This window comes from Lagenorhynchus albirostris, chromosome 13 (genome assembly GCF_949774975.1).
Source record: "Lagenorhynchus albirostris chromosome 13, mLagAlb1.1, whole genome shotgun sequence".
NCBI lineage: Eukaryota > Metazoa > Chordata > Mammalia > Artiodactyla > Delphinidae > Lagenorhynchus > Lagenorhynchus albirostris.
The window spans coordinates 62,906,812-62,927,620 of record NC_083107.1 but is presented as its reverse complement, the minus strand read 5'-3'; the positions used below and the strand labels follow the sequence as shown (position 1 = coordinate 62,927,620).

Sequence of the window (20,809 nt, the reverse complement as noted above, 5' to 3'; positions counted from 1 at the left end):
GTTTATTTTAGAATTAATTGTGCATTAATATGTATTTGAGCAAGCCATATAATAAAGAGCTATAATGTGATGCTATCTCCAAAAATGTGGCTTTAGTGTTTAGTGTTTTGAAATCCAGACTCTGAGAGACTCTGATCTCATATAGCTCTAAAAATGTCATTTCCTTTTTGAACTTTTTATCCCTCTTCAGCCTCTAGATGGAAATGAAGCATTCCTAGTTTCAACCTGACTTGCAACTTTCAATGTGTTCTCAAGGAAGTATTGGAGAACATTTATAGCATTCATTTCATCGTGTAGTCTGTCCATACAAGAATAACTGTGAATATACTTTTAAATATCATATATTTTAGAATTTAACTTTTTGTCTGAAGAAAAAAAGTGTCATTTATCTAGTGAGCAAAGCAATTTGGAGTTGCCTCATTCAGATTAAATTCATAATTTTAATAGTCATTTACATTTATGATATCACAAGGATGTGCAATGACAGTCTTTTTACTTAGACATTAATAAGACAATTTGTTCTTCATGTTCTGGAGGATTTTTGCCCATTAGATGGATGTTTAGATAAATGTCTGTGAAGGCTCTATCTAACCCTGAGAATCTGTGAATTTATACTGCCAAAGTAATTTTTGATACACTCAATATTACTTGGATGTAACGTGAAATGTAATCTGTTCCCCACGGAGAACATAGTTTTAGCCCAAAATTTGTCTGTACAAAGTGAATTGTCTAATAGTTTTATCTTCATGTATTTTTAGAATGATGTCATACTTTAGAAATATAAACATTCAAGTGGAAAATCAAACATTGGATCAGATAGTAACACCCCAACTGATTTGTCTTTTAAGTTTTCTAAGGGATTAAGCTTTTATATATGCTCTTCCCCGCCCCCACCCCCATTTTAAGGTTTCAACAGTAACACAATGGTCACCAAATGCATTGTATGAATACAGCCAGGATTTGTGACATTCCAAAATGTCTTGAGAGGCTTGAAGGGGCAGGTCCAAAGTCACAGAAGCTTAGAACTGAAAGGACCTCAGAGTTGGAGCAGAAGAACATTTAGGTTACTGAGTTGCTCAAGAGTGTATAATGGTGGAGAGATGACCTGCTTCTCTGTTGAGGCAGTGCACTTCCCACTGCTTTGAAGGAGGAAAAATTAAGTTGTTTTGTCTGTTCTGCCTGTGGATAACACTGTCCTCACTATCCTTTAGAAATCCACTTGGTATTATGTCTACTTGTTTCTTCTTTCTAGGTTGGTTACCCACTGTGGTAGACAAACTCTAGGGTGGCCACCATGATCCCCTGCCTCTTGGGATTCACACACTTTTATCCCCTTCCCCCCGAGTATAGGCAGGACCTATGACTTCCTGCTCACTAATAGAATGCAGCAAAGGTGATGGAATATACATGGTTATGTGTATATGATGACCTTACACATGACTATAAACCAACTTGATAGGAGACTCTCTTAGCCTGCCTGGCCAGACATGAAATAGCTGGGTCCACTGATTCAGAGTCTTACAAGGATGCAATCAAGTTATCAGCTGGGGCTTTGGTCTCATATGAGGCTTGACTTGGGAAGGAGCTGTTTCCAGCCCATGTGGTTGTTGGCAGCGTCCAGTCCTTGCATGCTGCTGGATTGAAGGCCTCAGTTTCTTGCTGACTGTTGGAGGGAGGCTGCGTCAGTACCTTGCCACGTGGTGCTCTCCAGAAGCAGCTCACAACATGACAGCTTGCTTCTTCAAAGCCAGCAAGGGACAGTCTTTGGGTCACATTGGCTACAACCAGAAGACTCAGTTATTTTATTTTATCTTTTTTATTTTTTTAACATCTTTATTGGAGTATAATTGCTTTACAACAGTGTGTTAGTTTCTGCTTTATAACAAAGTGAATCAGCTATATATATACATATATGCCCATATCTCCTCCCTCTTGCGTCTCCCTCCCACCTCTCTAGGTGGTCACAAAGCATTGAGCTGATCTTCCTGTGCTATGCGACTGCCTCCCACTAGCTATCTATTTTACATTTGGTAGTATATATAAGTCCATGCCACTCTCTCACTTTGTCCCACCTTACCCTTCCACCTCCTTGTGCCCTCAAGTCCATTCCCTATGTCTGCTTCTTTATTCCTGTCCTGCCCCTAGGTTCTTCAGAACCGTTTTTTTTTGTTTTTGTTTTTAGATTCCATATATATGTGTTATCATATGGTATTTATTTTTCTCTTTCTGACTTACTTCACTCTGTGTTACAGACTCTAGGTTCATCCACCTCACTACAAATAACTCAGTTTTGTTCCTTTTTAGGGCTGAGTAATATTCCATTGTATATATGTGACACATCTTCTTTATCCATTCATCTGTTGATGGACACTTAGGTTGCTTCCATGTCCCAGCCATTGTAAATAGAGCTGCAATGAACATTGTGGTACATGACTCTCTTTGAATTATGGTTTTCTCAGGGTATATGCCCAGTAGTGGGATTGCTGGGTCATATGGTAGTTCTATTTGTAGTTTTTTAAGGAACCTCCATACTGTTTTCCATAGTGGCTGTATCAATTTACATTCCCACCAACAGTGCAAGAGGGTTCCCTTTTCTCCACACCCTCTCCAGAATTTATTGTTTGCAGATTTTTTGATGATGGCCATTCTGACTGGTGTGAGGTGATACCTCATTGTAGTTTTGATTTTCATTTCTCTAATGATTAGTGATGTTGAGCACCCTTTCATGTGTGTTCGTTGGCAATCTGTATATCTTCTTTGGAGAAATGTCTATTTAGGTCTTCTGCCTATTTTTGGATTGGGTTGTTTGTTTTTTTGATATTGTGCTGCATGAGCTGCTTGTAAATTTTGGAGATTAATCCTTTGTCCACTGATGTGTTTGAAAATATTTTCTCCCATTGTCTTTTCATCTTGTTTATGGTTTCCTTTGCTGTGCAAAATCTTTTAAGTTTCATTATGTCCCATTTGTTTATTTTTGTTTTTATTTCCATTTCTCTAGGAGGTGGGTCAAAAAGGATGTTGCTGTGATTTATGTCATACAGTGTTCTGTATATGTTTCCCTTGAAGAGTTTTATAGTGTCTGGCCTTACATTTAGGTCTTTAAATCAGACTCAGTTATTTTAACTTGCTGCATCTAACTGGTGTGAATTTGCACCCCGTAATTTTTTTTTTTTTTTTTTCAGTACACGGGCCTCTCACTGTTGTGGCCTCTCCTGTTGCAGAGCACAGGCTCCGGACGCGCAGGCTCAGCGGCCATGGCTCACGGGCCCAGCCGCTCTGCGGCATGTGGGATCTTCCTGGACCGGGGCACAAACCCGTGTCCCCTGCATCGGCAGGCGGACTCTCATCCACTGCGCCACCTGGGAAGCCCTGCACCCCGTCATTTATATTAGGATTCTAGAGCTTGTGATTGTGTTCACCTTGACAACATCAATATAAACTCAGTTTATAGTTTTTTCATTAATTGTATAGTCATATGTTTCAGGGGATTATGGAGTATATTGACTCTATTATGAATTCAAACTAATCTATTGTGTAAGCAAGGAACCTGTATGAACTATTAAATCAGCAACCAACCTACCTCTTGGCCTCCACTAGACTAGAGTGTCTGCCAAAGCAATAAATTTTACCTTAGGTAGGTAAATCAATTTCACTGCCATGTTCTCTCCCCTACTTCCTTCCCTTCTTTCCAAATGTTGCACCAAAATGTTATATTTGGGCACCAATGCTCTTGGAGCCCATGGCAATCTCCCTCTGTCTTCAGAAGTGTGCCATGCACTGTGCCTACAATGATCTGTTTTCTTTTCTGCATATTTTCCTCCCAGTGATGGTTTTGCTTCTTCTTGCCTCCACCAGTGATTAGCTTCACAAACCACCGTATGGTTGAGTCCAAAGGTTTTTCCCCAAAAGAACACACAACTGACAGAAACAATAAAATGAAAGTGTCCATGTTTTAAAATTAATAGAAAAACTTTTACTACAACACCAGTTAGAATTTCCTTTAGTTATTATGACATCAGATTTTAGTCTTGACAAAACTGATAAGCTCTAGACATTCATAACTGGAGAGTTTCAAGATCATTTTTTTTAAATCATCATTACACGGAAACTAGTGCTGTTTTATTTTAGGTGCATGGCAAACTGACAGAATACCAATCCAGTCCAAAGCTAAATCCAGTGAGGGCAGTCTAATTTAGATTTCTCCACTGAATTTTAACCAAGGCTGGGCTTCTGCTGGGCGATACTGTGAACTGTTTCATTTGTGCCAGGATTACTGTAATTTTGCAAGGTAACTTTAACATTATTAGGCTAAGTAAAAAATAAACTACTGATGAACAAAATTTATGGAAATTAATGGAAAAGTTTCACCTTTATCCCACTAAGTCTTCTAATTCCTTCAAAGAGTTAACTTTTATATTTTATTTTTATAACATAGAGCTCATTCCTGACTTTCAACCAGCTTTTCAATGTTCCTGCTAAAATTTAGAGACCCATCCTTTACTGATGTCCTTTTGATTATTCATTCCAGCAGCTCTGATTTATTTTTATTAGTATGATACAACAATTCAAGTCAAAGGAACACAGTTCCCCACAATTTGGTAATACCTAGAACTTCTGCACTTTGTGAACGAAGACAGGCTTTTTAAAAAAATACCTGCAAGGCACACAGGCTCAGATACATGCAGTGCATTCAGGTCATTTGAGAAATAATATGCAGACTTCTTTCACATTTTCCTTGAGGACTTTTGCTTGGGTTTCCTTTGTATTGTATACATTGAAATTCTTTGTAGATGACTGCAATAAAAAAATGTATTTTCCTCCACTTGCAAAACCAAAGCAGTTGAAGAAATTTGCACATTACCTTTCCTTGCGAGGCCTTTGGCTTTTTCCCCTAATGCCTTTTAAGAGAGTCTATCGTTAATTTTAGATGAAGAGTACAGAGCCTTTCTGTTTCCATAAATGTTTTAATGCTTCGTTCCTAGAGATGGGCTATATGGGGAGCTCTGTGAAGTTGTTCTTTTTGAGAAGTAAAATATTTCCCCACGAAAAGAGAAGGAAAGTTTCCAGAGAACAATGAAAGCCTGGTAATTGTACTCGGAGTTTCTTAGAAGAGTTCATTCTTCGCACACGGGAGGGTGGTTTGCTCCCAGAAACTTATTACCCCGTTGCCAGTCATTTTTCTGCCAAAGTCAACTCATGTACCTTTTAGCCACTTCAGTACACTGCAGCTGTTATATCCTGACCACCGTGGACTTCCTTCTTCCTTTCTGCTGTTACAACGAGGTCATTCATTCCTTTCTCTCTCTCTCTCTTTTTTTTAAAAGAAATCTTTTCCTCCCCATCTGTGCCTGGGATGCAGATACTGTTGCTTTTCCCTCACCAGCTGGGGCTGCGCTCATTGTTCAACCTATTGTTTCTCAAAGATAGGGCTTTGCATTAAGGCTACGAACGGACAAAAAACGGCTGGCTCAGAAAACCGTCATCAAATTACTAAACAAAAATAGGGAGTGGAATATTTTGTCTGCATTTAGAGACTTTACTTTTAATTTCTTCATATTTTCTTTGTTTTGCTTTATTTCAGGTAGCAACGATTTTCAAACATCCACATTAGTAAATTCTGCCTTGAATTCATCCTTTTTAATTACGATTAACCCCAAATGAGAGAGTGCTTTTGTCTCTCCCTTAAATACCATCAGCTTGCTCTTTCCACTGCTTTTGCCTTGCTTTAGATAGTTTCCTCCTAAGTAACTGGGAAATTAGTATGTCTTCTTAACCTTTATGTGTAAGAACTCTTCTAGCCTTCTAAACAGGAGTCACTGGCATTAAGTGTTTAAAGTTATCCTTATTTTTCCACAAAATAAAATCACTTGTCTCAAACCCTTTCATTTTCATTCATTTTTGCTTATTTTAATTGAGGTATAATTGACATATAACTTACCTAACCTACCTAATGGTTTGATATTTGTGTATATTGCGAAATGATCACCACCGTAAGTCTAGTTAACATCCCCACCATTCATAGTTACAAAAAATTTTCTTTCTTGTGATGAGGACTTTTAAGATTTCCTCTCTTAGTAACTTTCAAATATGCAGTATGGTATTATTAACCCTTGCCACCCAGCTGTACTCTCAAATTCTTTTCAGAGGGTGGGATACTAATAAACAAACAAACAAAATAATTCTATAGGCTGGTGCTTCTCATACTTTAGTGAGCATGAGAACCATCTGGAGTTAAAATACAGATTGCTGGGCCCTGCCCTGGAGGTTCTGATCAAAGTGCTACTGATGCTATTGATCTGTGGACAGTGCTCTCAGTACTCAGCCCTTCCCCCACAAAGAGATTCCTGGGTATTCCAGGGTTGCTTCTTAAAGCGTTACCCAATGTAAACCAATGAAAAGAAAAGCTTGTTGAGACGGTAAGTGTATAATGATTGACAGATAGATGATGGATAATAAATAGATAATAGAATCCTATGAATCCTATGTTATTATTTATTACTTAAGTAATAACAGTTTTAAAAATTCTACCTTTTAATAAGTTTTTAAAGCATGGCATACACAGTATAAAAGTTAAAAGAGGGCTTCCCTGGTGGCACAGTGGTTGAGAGTCCGCCTGTCGTTGCAGGGGACACGGGTTCGTGCCCCGGTCCGGGAAGATCCCGCATGCCGCGGAGCGGCTAGGCCCGTGAGCCATGGCTGCTGAGCCTGCGCGTCCGGAGCCTGTGCTCCACAACGGGAGAGGCCACAACAGTGAGAGGCCCTCATACCGCATAAAAATAAATAAATAAAAAAGTTAAAAGAGCACAAAATATGTATATCAGCAACTAAACTGTTCCCCCTTTCTAGATCTCCACTCCCGCTTTGCAGAATCAAGCATGTTTAAGTATCTTGTTAGAGTATGTGCACTTAACATTTTGAAAGAGGTTGCGAATTGCCCTCTATCAAATAGTCAATGCCAGTTTACACTCCCATCTACTATTATACAGATGCTTATTTCTCCACACTTCAATGGTAGCAGACAATATCCAAAATTTTGATCTGCCATTCTGACATGTGAAAAATGACGTCTAATTTTTATTTTACTTTGTGTTGCATATAATTATAAGAGAAGTTAAACAACTTTGAGTAGCAAGACTGTGCACAATCTATTAATTTAGTACAAATAGCTGACTGGCTTATAAATTCGACGTCATATTTTCATCCAAGCAAAAGTATCTGCTTTTCTTGTTCACCTGATATTTTCCTTTTGTTGAATCTTGCTTCAAAAAGTACTGCTTCACCTCCTTTTGAATGAAAAGAAACAACTACGGTAACCCCCCTTGTCTACCCCTTTCCTCAGTTCCCCCAGAAAATTTGATTTATTTGGCAATCCTTTGAAAAATGAAGGCTTAGATGTAGATTTTCTTATGGTCTGTAGAAAATAATACATCTCTAAACCCAAGCTTTGCTTATGAGAAATGACAGCTTATAGCCAAACTGAGGTTATAGGAAATCAAAGAAAATATTGACTATGGTGCACGCACCAAAGCTGAATTTTCCTTAACTTGTTTATTGGTGTTCACTTGAAAGAAACACACACACACACACACACACAACCCTAAGACTGCTTTTTGAAATCAAATGTATTTCCTGCCTTCTTCTTTCCTCCGGACTCTTACGACCAGCCTATTTATAGCCCAGGAAAGGAAAAAGCTCCGCTGGAGGCAGGAAAACTAAGTTCAGAAAGAATAGAAGGAAGTGTGCCTGCCATTTAGCCAAACAACCTTTAATTCAGTGAGCTCAAAGCTTAGCAGCTTCGCTGTCGTCGTTAGGCGTAAACAGCTTGCAAATTCGAATTTTTTACTCTCCCCATTTTTGAACTGGATTTGGGCAATGGAGGTGAACGCAGCATTTTAGAAGAGAGAATAGGAATCTCTAGGTGTTTAGATACGTGGAAGAGAAACTTGTAACGGGTTGGTGAAGCAGAAGAGAGGATTCAACAGAGGGATGCCCTTGAAATGATTCCACACCTGCGAGTTAAGGTAAGTGTCCTTTTTAAGACTGTCTATTGTTGTGTCTACATGCATATTATGCACTGTGGATATTAACCCCAGACGGTGCATATAATTTGAGGGCGGTCACTCATGAAGAGCTCATAAGCTTTGCTTATATCTCTGAAAAAATGTGGAAATCAGCCTCACTTGTGACATCTTCGCTTTTTAACAATAATGTTTTTAAAGTAGTTGTTTCCTTAAGATAGCTTTATAGCCACTAAGTTTTCTTTGGTTTCATTATCACCAGGGGATTAAACAGTATACATAATTTCATTGAAGATCATTTTTGAAAAATAATTTCTTGATACTTGTCTGTTTTTCTACCCTTTTCAAAGTGCTGATGAGTGATCCATATACCATTTTGGGGGTATCAATACTGGTTTAGAATATATTTAATACAGAGGCCCTCAAGCAAAATTGGTCTATTTTAGAAAAGTTATTTTAACCAAAAATTAAATTTTGTATAAAATTATGTAAAGATTAAATTTTTTTTAATACAGAGCTTCTCCTGAACATTCATTTTCAGACCAAGAAAAACCCTCTAGAAGCACAAAAAACAGCACTTAACAGCTCCAGTGATAGAAACTGTTCACAATAATTATTTACATTTAAGTTATTATTTCAAAACATTCATTCAACATATATTTTTGAGTGACCTGAAAAAATGTCCCTGGGTTTGGAAGTGGAAAGGTCAAAAGGGAATGGATTAAATCCAAGAGCAGTTGATGCTGCCCACAAACACTTGTAAAGCTCCTAGAGACATTCCAACTTCTGTTAACGTTCTTTGCCATCAAACAAGTACGTTTGTTTAGATGATGCACCGTATTTGCATTCACCGCTGATAATATCCACATTCGTGTCCTGGAGAAACGTGATTAATGTCACCATGATGTCAACCAAAGGAATAAGATTCTGGTGGTTTATTGAAAAGGAAGAGCCAAAGGAAATGTGTTGTTGTTATTTTGGCTTATCCCAGTTTGAGACTGGTATGTTTAGAATCTGTCTTAAGAAGATAGCAAATCTGGAAGCCAGAAAAGCTGAGCCAGCCAGATTGCAACTAGTGCAGGAGGCCAAGGCTCAGTTCTGTCTCAATGTGGATCGCATTGGCTGTTCTCTTTCATGGAAGAATTTAAGGGTTATTTTCTTCTGATTAGAAAATTATAATTCATTCCATGGAAATATCAAAGTATAATATTCTTGAGTAGAAAGAGCGATATTTCTTAGTTAAAATTAGGTTGTAAAAAATAGAGTAAAATAAAATTAATCTGGACAAATATGATGGGTCTGAAGAAACAAATAAAACAAACTCTTAGCCCTTGTTTCAAGGACATTCCGGTGCTACAAAGTCCTGAATTCAGTGCTGAATCCATTTTATTATTTCCACAAAGAAAAGTCTGAGGTAACCTAATTAATTGCTACTCCAGGTGGGTCAGCGATAGGGACATTGCTTACAGTGATCCTGATTTCTGTTCATGTTGAACCTTTCCTCTTATAATTTCAAAACAACATTCTCACTTGACACATTCATATGTTTACATGATGAGAATAAAAATGTTTTAAACACTATTGAAGGTTTAAATAATAGATAAAATAATGAGTTATGTATTTTATTCTAAGAATATGTATTTTTTCACTTTTAAAAGTCTTGTTGTTGGTCATTGGTTTCTGGTTGCCCATAGATGCTTATAAATGTATCCATGAAATGCCAGTTATTTAAAATAGATTTCTTGGGAATGGCTTAATAGTTTCATAGCTTTCTTGATGTATTCTCAAGCTCCTGAGAATACGGTACGTTATTAGAGTTAGCTAATTCTGAAAAAAAAATTGCCAATTTTTTTAGCTTCTCTATTAATTAAATAGTCATTTATTTCTTCATTTCCTGCATAACTCCTATAATCACTATATGTTTACAGGTTGCATAGTATAGCCACCCCGACTCTCACATAGAAATATAAGTGAAATCAGATTACTCTTCAGATAGAGTGGAGTTTTAAGAAATTTAGTCACCAATGTAATCCACAACTTGTAGGATGTATTGAAGGTGGGGTGTAGGAAGAAGCATGCCAAGGCCAGGCAGCCATACCCACCTGGCCTGATGCTATGGAAGGATGGGGAATTGCAAATTGATTTTTGTGGGTCTATGAGCACCTTAAATCCAGATTAGTGGCCTCTGGATGTTCTCTTTCTCCTGTGCTCTCATCCTCTCACATCCTATATTACAGGTCAGCACAGCACCACACCACCAAAGCATATCTGTTAAGTTCTCCTACTTATAATACATTCTCTACCTTTGATAAACTCAACATTTACTTGGAGAGTGGGAGTTATACAGAACACAAGGCATACTATATATGGAACGAAATGAATGATGTAGATAATAAGTACAGATAAGGAAGGCCTGATCCAGGCAGTCTTCATGGAGGGATGAGGCTGAGCTGAGCCTTGAAGGGCAGAGGGAGATCTCATGGGTATGGCAAGAGATAAGGGCATCCAAGACAAGAACAGAGCTGTGTGCATGGGAAGAGATAGGAATGTATTGATACTTGGGTTGCTGGATGAAATACAAGATTCCCACTGAAATATGAATTTCAGATAAACGACATATACTTTCTTTAGTAAGAGTATGTCCTATTTCACTGGTGTGTATGAGGCGTATTGCATGAGACATACTTATACAAAATATATTTGTTGTTTATCTGATTCACATTTAACTGAGTGTCCTGTGTTTTTTATTTACTACTGGCAACCCTACCAGCGAACTCTGTGTCAACCAGCTTGATAGGAGCAGGGGCAATGCCCATACAGAACAAGAAGAAAGCATCTGGAGGAGGTTGAAGTCAGACTGCAGTGGGACAATAATGCCAGACTAAGGAATTTAGAATCTAATTTGAAGACCCTGGGGAGTCACTGAGGATTTTGAGAAGGGAAGTGACATCAATAAGACCTGCCCATTCAAGGCAGGACTTGCTGGGGCAAAGAGCAGGTCACCAAGGTCTGGGTGCTGGTGACAACAGAGAGAAAGAAACCATCCCGATTGGGGACACATTAGAGAACATATCCCACATGTTTTGTAAACTGATTGGATATGGTTTTAGGAGGAGAAGAAGTGTTAGAGAGGATATTATGTTTTACGTAGAGTCCATTCAAAGAAATAGCCAAAGAGATAGAAGTAGGTCAGGGAGTTAGTGAGGGAAGCAAGGATTTTATTTTCAGACATATTAAATTTGAAGTGATGATGGGATAATCAAGTAGAAATAGTAAGTGGACAGCTGGAAATGGGAAACAGCTTAGGAGAAAGGTGAGGGCTGGAAATAATAACAACGGCCAACATTGATGGAGAATTTTCTATATGCCAAGCTTTTTAATATACATTCTCTTATTTCGTGCTCACAACCACCTATGGGCAGGTTCCATTGCTAGCCACATTGTATAAGTGAGAAAACTAAGGCTCAGAGAGGTTAAGGGACTTGTCCTTAGTTACCTAGCTAGAGACAGAAAATGGAAGCCAGGTGTGCATGAGCTCAAAGCCATGTACCCACTCATTCCCCTGGAGAATGTATCTGCTGTGGATTCACTTTCTCCATCTGCAAAGATCTAAGGGCACAATTGTTCATGCTGTAACCCAATTTTTAACCAGATGCCTGGTCTTTGTTCCTCACTACGGTAGCCCTCACAATTCTGCACCTTTTGGTTAATCTCTCTGAGGAAACGGGAATAGTTTATACACAGAGATTTTCTTATTGATTTTACTTATTTGTATATTTATTACCTAAATTGTTTTTCCCTTCAGTGCCTCATTTTTAGATTTCTCCTCGGTTATCTTATGAAATAAAGATTATACCATACCGAAGAGAAAACAGGACCAAGAAAGGGGTTAAACACCTCTCCCTGTCCTTGGCTGCCCTCTAGTGGCAGAACCAGGTAACAATGCTCAGCCCAGGTCAGGGACAGTGCAGGCAGCCGCTAGAAGCAAGCTCTTTAGGAAACTAAGAGGTCACAGAATCACTGCAGAATCATCTGTGGGCTCCTAAAGGGTTTGGAGGCTAGTTGTGCTAAAAGATTCTGGAAAAGGACTTCGTGGAATTACTTAGACTTTTACAGCTGGCTGGCCCAAAGGGCATTTCGGATAACCCGTTGTAGATTTATCTTAAACTTTGTAATCATTGAAAATATTTCACTTGTTTATCCTGTTAGGAAGGTACGTATATCAAGCTCGGTTATTAAATTTTTAATGCACATCTGTGCCTTGATTGTTAAGGAATTTTCCTAGACATTTTATTCTAAATATTTATTTCAAAATACACAATATTTTTTCTACTAAAAAGTAAATAGTCTGGGGCTTCCCTGGTGGTGCAGTGGTTGAGAATCCGCCTGCCAATGCAGGGGACACAGGTTCGATCCCTGGTCCAGGAAGATCCCACATGCCGTGGAGCAACTAAGCCTGTGTGCCACAACTACTGAGTCTGTGCTCTAGAGCCCGTGAGCCACAACTACTGAGCCTGCGTGCTGCAACTACTGAAGCCTGTGCACCTAGAGCCCATGCTCCACAACAAGAAACCACTGCAATGAGAAGCCCGCGCATCGCAACAAAGAGTAGCCCCCGCTCACCCAACTAGAGAAAGCCCACGTGCAGCAACGAAGGCCCAACACAGCCAAAAATAAATAAATTTTAAAAATATATATATATGTACATAAAAAAGTAAATAGTCTATCTTTTAGGAATATATCCTAAGGAAATATTCATAGATTGAGGCAAAAATGTATGTAAAAGAAAGTTTATCTATTTGAAACAGACAAATTTTGGACAAATATACAAAATAAGGAAATTGCCAAATAATATCCCACAATATGAAATTACAAATAGCCATTAAACTACATTAAAATATTTAATGGCATTGGAAACTCTTTGTAGTAAATGTTAGGTGAAAAAGAGAAGACAAAAAATTATGTACATGGTGTGATCTCATTTTCTTAAAAATTATAAATGTATATATGAAAAAGAGTTAAGAACTAAAAATTCATACACCAAAATGTTAACAATAAGAATCTCTGGTCAGTGAGGTAATGGTGATTTTTATCTTCTACTTTGTCTCTGGGATAGCATGTACTACTTTTATTTTTTATTTAATTTGTATTGGAGTATAGTTACTTTACAATGTTGTGTTAGTTTCTGTTGTACAGCCAAGTGAATCAGTTATACATATACATATAGCCCCTCTTTTTCAGATTTCCTTTCCATTTAGGTCATCACAGAGCATCGAGTAGAGTTCCCTGTGCTATACAGTAGGTTCTCATTAGTTATCTATTTTATACATAATAGTGTATATAAGTCAACCCCAGTCTCCCAATTCATCCCACTTCCCCCACCTTGGTATCCATAAGTTTGTTCTCTACAACTGTGTCTCTATTTCTGCTTTGCCAATAAGTTTATCTGTACCATTTTTCTAGATTCCACATATAAGCAATATTATACAATATTTGTTTTTCTCTTTCTGACTTACGTCACTCTATGACAGTATGACAGTATGACAGTATGTCATGACACTCTATGACACTCTATGACAGTATGACAGTATGACAGTCTCTAGGTCTATCCATGTACTTTTATAATCAGGTACAAAAACCAGTATATTTTGAAAAAGTGGAAAACTAAGTCCCAGTGCTCTAATTTCTTGCTGTCATGGCTGACAGTCAGGTTTGTGCTAATTCAACCCCATTTTGGCTTCTTTGCCCAGTAAAGCACTGTATCCTGTTTGTGACAGCATAATTCATTGTAATGGAAAAGATTATGATGCACTAGTCTGGTCTATGACTTCACTGTATTCATGGGCAACAGGAAACAAAGACAGACACTTGTTTTTTTCATAATTGTTTTAGCAATAATTGACAATTGGAGGAAATGAATGGCAGAAAACAATTATGGGCAGACAAGATGGTCAGCAAATCAGACTGGGAAATGCAATGGAGCCTGTCTTAGTTCTATTAGTGCAACAATTTCAGAACATTACAAAGATATTATTGTTTTGTTTTCAATCTACTCCTGAAATCACTATTGTTTTTACCAGCAGTTACACAACTCTTTGCTGGCAGTAGTGACCCCCAATGTGTTTTTAATTCAGTAATCTGGTAATCCCACATCAGTGATTTGGGAATGAATTTTGATGTATGTTAATATTCAGTGTCAGTGTGAACTTCTCCACGTGCATGACGTGTCCAGTTATAATGCTGCTATAATAATAACTAGCCCCCTGTTGCCCGTACACAGAATCTTAAAAGTTTTATTTTCCATTAAATTTTTAAAAATCAAATTCACGTTTCTATTTTCTGTGAAAAGATCCCTTGTCTTCATTTTAACAGCAATGGTGGGGGAAACCAACAACAAAAAGTCAAAACAAGTGAATTCATGATTCCCTCTCTTGTTTCCGTGCTATGAAATGAGTACAGTTAACAACGACTGAGATGAAAAAGAAGGATGTGTTATCAACTGGGAAAGAGCTAAGTAAGGCAGGTACTACGTGCACTGCAGTGACATTTATCAGTATCTCAACCAGTGACTTGTGTCCTTAGACATGACTTAACTTTCCTGTTGGGTATTATTAAAATGCTTTGGTTGGGAAAACTAAACATGAGAGGCTGCTTTAATCTTTACTCCTGGTCATATTCTCCTCTGATTAGCCCAATTTGGAATAAAATTCTGCAGCGGCTCTGACTTCCAATCTGAAAGACTAATTACTGGTCATGCAATTTATTGTGGAGGCCTCTAGACTAAGCACTGTCCAGTAGAAATATAAAGTGAGCCACAAATGTCATTTTATATTTTCTAGTGGCCACATTAAGGAAGTAAAGAGACAGGTAAAAATTAGTTTTAAGAATCTCATTTGTTGAACCCAATATATCCAAAACATTATCATTTTGACGTGCAATCAATATAAAAGATTGTTAATGAGATATCTTACCTTCTTCTTTGGTCCAAGTCTTTGAAATCCAGGGTGTATTTTATGCCTGCTACATATCTCGGTTCACGGGCCTCATTTCATGTGCTCAGTGGCTTGAGGTGCCTAGTGGCTACTGGAGTGGGCAGTGCAAATCTCAACAGCAGAACTGCAGTGCTATGCAGTTACATGAATGGCATGTGAAGTTTGGGCTGAGAGATTCTGCTGTCTGTTCAGGACTCACAGTCTTCTTTCTGATGTACTCAGCAGGCCACTCTTACATGTATCAAATAAAACTGAATCACTGAAAGGCAAGCAAAGGATTGAGAGTTTCTAAGTTTTGGCCTCTTAGAACAGTCCAACTGTTCGTTGGATCAACTGGAATGCTGAGAGTAACGATGGATTTTTCAGTTGAGAATAAGGGTAATAGAGGTTTTAAAAAACTCAATTTTTGAAATCTGGGTTATATGATTATAAGAAACTTTATTTTATCATGATGTTTCCAAGTGAATTTAGACATGGTAACAGATATTACACAGCCTAAAATGAACTTCTAGAAAGCATTATAGATGTTGTGCTCTTAATAATGCATAAAACTTAGTACAAAGAAATCTTTAGCAATTCACTCACACACACACACACACACACACACACACACACACACACACTTCTTCTACCATTGTGACCATTTCTGATGTCTTTTCTGCAGTCTGCATTGTCTTATTTGAAGGGTAGGAAGTATGCTTCAATAATCTTGTATAACTACTATGCCCTGGGGACTCTCATGCCAGTCAGCTGGAGTGACAAAGATAGTTCTGTGTGCTAAGTATGGAGATACAAAAATAGAACCAATGGAAGTGGATAAAACTAAAAGACACTGTAGGTTCTTAAGGCCCCGCCAATAGCAAGAGACCTGGAAACAAGGGCTTCTGAAGTCCTGGCAAGGAGTCACAGCCAACTGAAATGATCATATTTTGGGTTCATTTCTTATTCCATGAAGGTTTGGTTACGGAGCTAGATTTAAAGCAATCAGAAAATTCTAAAATCAAAATAAAAGTTAAAGACATTTAAAATATAAATAATGACCATCCATTGCATGATATACAGATTGGAAGTGTTCCAAAAGCTTGTTTTTAAGAATGTTCTTGGCCCTCTGAATAAACTTTTCATTTTTCCCATAGAAGCAAAGTTGTAGAGTGACTGGTGTGTGCACCTAAAATATCATATCTCATATACTTACAATGAAATCATTACAGTGTATTTACAACGTATTCACAATGTATTACATTAAATTATTATGCTTAAATCATTATAATTATTATAAATGTGTATTAATTATTCCAATGCATTTACAATGAAATATAACTATTAATGTATCATTTCTACATTAATACATTATACCATGCACTAATACTATGTTAATAACTACATTACATTTATACGTTAATAATACATGAATAATTAACCTAAACAGAAAAATAATATATTGAATCAACTTACAATCTCCATCTACCCAAAGCAAAAGCACTGATAGAGAATCTAGGAAGTGCCAGGTGCTCTATCAGATGCCGGGACAAGCATAAAACATAAATTGTATTTATCTTCTTTGCTAATGTCAGTAGGAAAGCAACTTCACTGGAGAAGAATGAGGAAATAGATGGAATTCTTTTCTCAGGAGACGGCCTTATTATCTGTGTGACGCCTAGGTGGAGAAGGCCTTTTCATTTGTGTCTAATTTTAACTTCTAAACTTTGGATTCTCCTATTTTTCCCCCGTCCTTAGGACCGAGTACCTCTAACGCTGCTCTTCAGGGTGTAGCCATAATTAGGAGCTTTTTTTGGTTCCTAAATAGGGCGTGATTTTCCTAAGTCACATTTGGCAGAGAGGTTAGAAGAGATGAAGGTAGAGAAAGGTTGCAGTGAAAGTGAATGTAGGGACACCTGAGAAAGAGAATTCTACAAGCTTGCTCCGTCCTTCTGGGGGCGTGGGCGGGCGTGGGCGGGCGTGGGGAGGCAGAGCACGGGGGAACCAGGACTTGGGTCATTCTCTAAATTTTCCTGTGCAGCTTCCAGAAGGGGAAAAAGGAGGGGAGGGAGGCGGCGTGTGCAACTGACCTTTGCGTGTGGAGTGTGCTTTCCGAGTCAGTCTTTCATACCTTCGTGAGCGCCATTAGCTGTTGGATCCTGCAGATACTACTGCTGCTTTTCCTTATCACTAGTAAACGAGGAGCAGGTGGCAAGGTTAGGCACTAACTGGTCTTTAGGCAAGGTCAAGAAGTCTGAGTTGAGTGGGGCCACTGATTGATTTCACAAATCAGCAAGAGAATTCAGGGACGTACAGGTGAGTTGAGATTATCCCATTCCTCCTTTACCGTCACTATTGCTTCTATGTTTGCTCCTTTTCCCCTTATTCAAGGACTCACTCCACCTGATTTCCTTCCCTCAGGGTCCCCCCTCCCCACACATTCAACTCTCCACACGCCTGGGAGCAGATTCGTCCCTTAGTATTCTCTATCTACAGGGATTGGTTCCAAGACCCTTGCTGGTATGAAAATCCTCAGATGCTCAAGTCCCTTACATAAGATGGCATAGTGTTTGCGTTTAAACTACACATACTATACTTTAAATCACCATCTCAGATTATGTGTAATACCTAAAACAATGGAAGTGCTATGGAAATAGTTGCTAGCGCATGGCAAATTCAAGTTTTGCTTTTTGGGATCTTCCGAAAAAAAAATTTTTTGAACCCACGGATACAGAAGAACTGACCAACTGTAATCTGTCTTGGGGGTTGTTGTGACTTCGTTGAATTAACATTTGTTAAGGAGAGCCCCAGGTGTAGGATGGTGAGCAAAACAAAAGACCACAAGAGAAACTGAAATGGAGAGGTTTATCCTGGGGGAAGTACTCAGCAGCCCTGGAGGGGGAGGTCAAGGAAGGGACAGGACATGGGGCACACGCTTATATTAGGGTAGAATCCGTGGGTGGAATGCTTTGGGGTTCCTGAGCTAAGGCTCAATTCAAACCAAAAGGAGCAGGGTTTTGGTAAGCTCCACGGGGCTCCTAACAAAGGGACACAGGGCTCTTGGAGGTAGGGGAGACTTTGATCACGAGGGTTCTTGGGGAAGTCATAGCAGGAAGTTAACTGTGATTCTTCTGGCTGTTTTCTAGGGCATGCCCTTGTATGAGGGGCGAGGGTCAGTTTAAGGCACCCAGACGGCCACTTAGCCGAACAAAATGGATGCCGAGGCCGCAAAAAAAAAATGGAGTCGCTTAGCTAAACGCTCGGCAGCCAAACTGCTTGGGATCTTAGCCAAGTTGCAATGAATGGAAATACATTCAAAGTAGCTATAGTGGTTATAAGAGAAAAAGTGTATCTCACAGAAGCACAAGTAATGAAGCTGAGACTGGCAGGGGCCTCCCTCCAGAAACCAGCTGATAAAGGGTCTGAGACCTGACTGGAGAACTTGATGGTTCCTTACCTCCACTCCTCCTGGGAAGTTCTGCTTCTCTCTGTCTCTCTCTCTCTCCATCTTTCCCTGCTTCACCATGACAGGGAGAAAGAGGATGTCCATTAGCTCCTGTTTGTCCTTTTTGTTCAAGCACTGATAGCTCTAAATTCCAAATTCTCTTGAGAAAGAATCTAATTATCCAGTTGACCTATACTTGCCTCAGGTGTCAATACCTTGTCTAGTCATTTATGGCCTTGGGAGTGGGGGGTCACTATACTAATCCTGCAGATGGGGGCAGTTTTCAGCAAAGAGGGGCTTGAGCTGAGACCGCCAAAGTCTCCCTCCAGACTTTCCTGTGCTGATCTGGCCAGCTAGAGTTATGCCACCCCCCTCCTTTCTCTCAATTCAAAGCCTGCATATGCTTCCAGATGCAGCACAGATGTGCTCTCTTTGATAAAACCATCGCTAGTCTTCTGTGACATCACCTCTTCTGAAATACTATAACACACTAATTGTCTAATATATTTAATCACATGATGTTTGGTGGTATTTCTTTCATTTATTCAGCCATTATTTGCCTATATAGTTAATTTTCCAGGAGTTCCTTCTCTCATCGACCTAATTATGAATTCCTTGAGGTATGAGCCATGTTTTGTGCTTTGAAAAACTCCCTCTGGAGTAGGTCAGTGTTCATAGAAGCATTATTCACAATAGCCAAAGAGTGGAAACAATCCAAGTGTCCATCAACAGATGAGTGGATAAACAAATAATGGTATATACATATGATGGAATGTTCTTTAGCCATAGAAAAGAATGAAGTTCTGATATATTCTACAACATGGATGTGTCTTGTAAGTGAAATAATCCAGACACAAAAGGAGAAAAATTGTGTAATTCCACTTATGTTAAATAACTTGAATAGGCAAATCATAGAGATAGAAAGCAAGTTAGATGTTATTGAAGGCTGGGGGCAGGGATGAGTGGAGAATTCTTCATTAATGGTTATAGAATTTCTAATCTGGGTGGTAAAAAACTTTTGGAAATAATGGTAATGCTTGCACAACATTGTGAATGTAACATCCTTATGAATTGTAAACTTAAAAACGGTCAAAGTAGTAATTTTTTGTTACATATATCTTACCACATTTTAAAAATAATAATAATGTAATATACCCAAACCAATGAATTGTATGGTATGTGAATTATGTCCCAATAAAGCTATTTTTTAAAAATTCCCTCTGGGAACCAGATACTATGTATAATAAGTGTGTAAGTAATACTTTTATCATTTGTTGTGAGTCATCACGACATTATAATTTGTAATGAGATTCGTTAAGACACAAATTTAAATGTGATAGAGGAGCAGATATGTTTTCTCAGTTATATATACAAGGTATAACATGATTACTCTGCACTTGGTGCTAAGGTAGGTGTTGAGACACATGTCAAGTGCTGCCCAGGTATGATTTGAGATCCTAAATTCTGTCAATCATTTTTATCTTTTGTGGAGTACCTGCTATAAAGTATTACACACCAATATACTAATTTTATGTTTGGTGAAAGAATGAATAAAAATATTAATAAGGTATACAGAATTTCTACTCATATATGTATTTTTTTCCGCCACCAACTTACCATCACTGGGGTTTCATTCTTTAGGACTGAGACATTGTTTTCCAAATATCTGCTCTTAAGACATAATATATTAAAAGAGAAGTTGATTTGTGAACTAGATTCCTGCTTCTCCATTCTCTGGCCATTAAATAAAGCTTTATGCTCTTTCAGTCTCAAAAAAAAGACATAATATAATATACTATGTAAGTAAGATGGAACATTGTGCAACCATGGGACAAATCATGTTTCAGAGGAATATTTGATGACATTGGAATCTTTGAGAATATTTATTGACATTGGAAATATTCATGATAAATTAAAAAGGTAGACTGAAAATCTATATGCCCATTTTAAATTTTATAAAAGATAGGAAAGATATTTATTAGTTACCTATTTCTGTGTAACAAGTCATTCCCAAACTAAGTGCCTTTAAAGAGTGGGTTGCAATCAGGTGTCAGGTGGGGTTTCAGTCATCTGAAGACTTGATCTGAAGTAGGGACTTGAAGACCTACTTTTGAAGCACATCATGCTCATGGCTGGCAGGTCAGTGTTGGCTGTTGGCTGGGACCCCCAGTTCCTCTCCTCTTGGATTTCTCTGTAGGCTGCTTGAATATCTTCATGACATGACATCTGACTTCCTTCCGAGTGAGAGATCCTTGACTAAGATGAAGGCTGGAATGCTTTTTATGACCTTGCCTTGGGAGTTACACACCACTGCTGCTCTTGTATTCCAGTAGTCATGCAGGGCCAGCCCTGGGTCAGCCTTTAGTCAGCAAGGA

The 20,809-nt window shown here is 38.4% G+C and overlaps 1 protein-coding gene across 1 annotated transcript in view; it reads left to right on the top strand.

Annotated features, from left to right (window-relative positions):
- The first annotated feature begins 7,799 nt into the window (after positions 1–7,799).
- Positions 7,800–20,809, top strand: part of RASGRP3 (RAS guanyl releasing protein 3) — a 103,686-nt gene continuing 90,676 nt past the window's right edge. The window contains exon 1 of the mRNA XM_060169272.1: positions 7,800–8,021. The gene's annotated coding sequence lies outside the window, so the exon portion shown is untranslated. The remainder of the gene's footprint in view (positions 8,022–20,809) is intronic.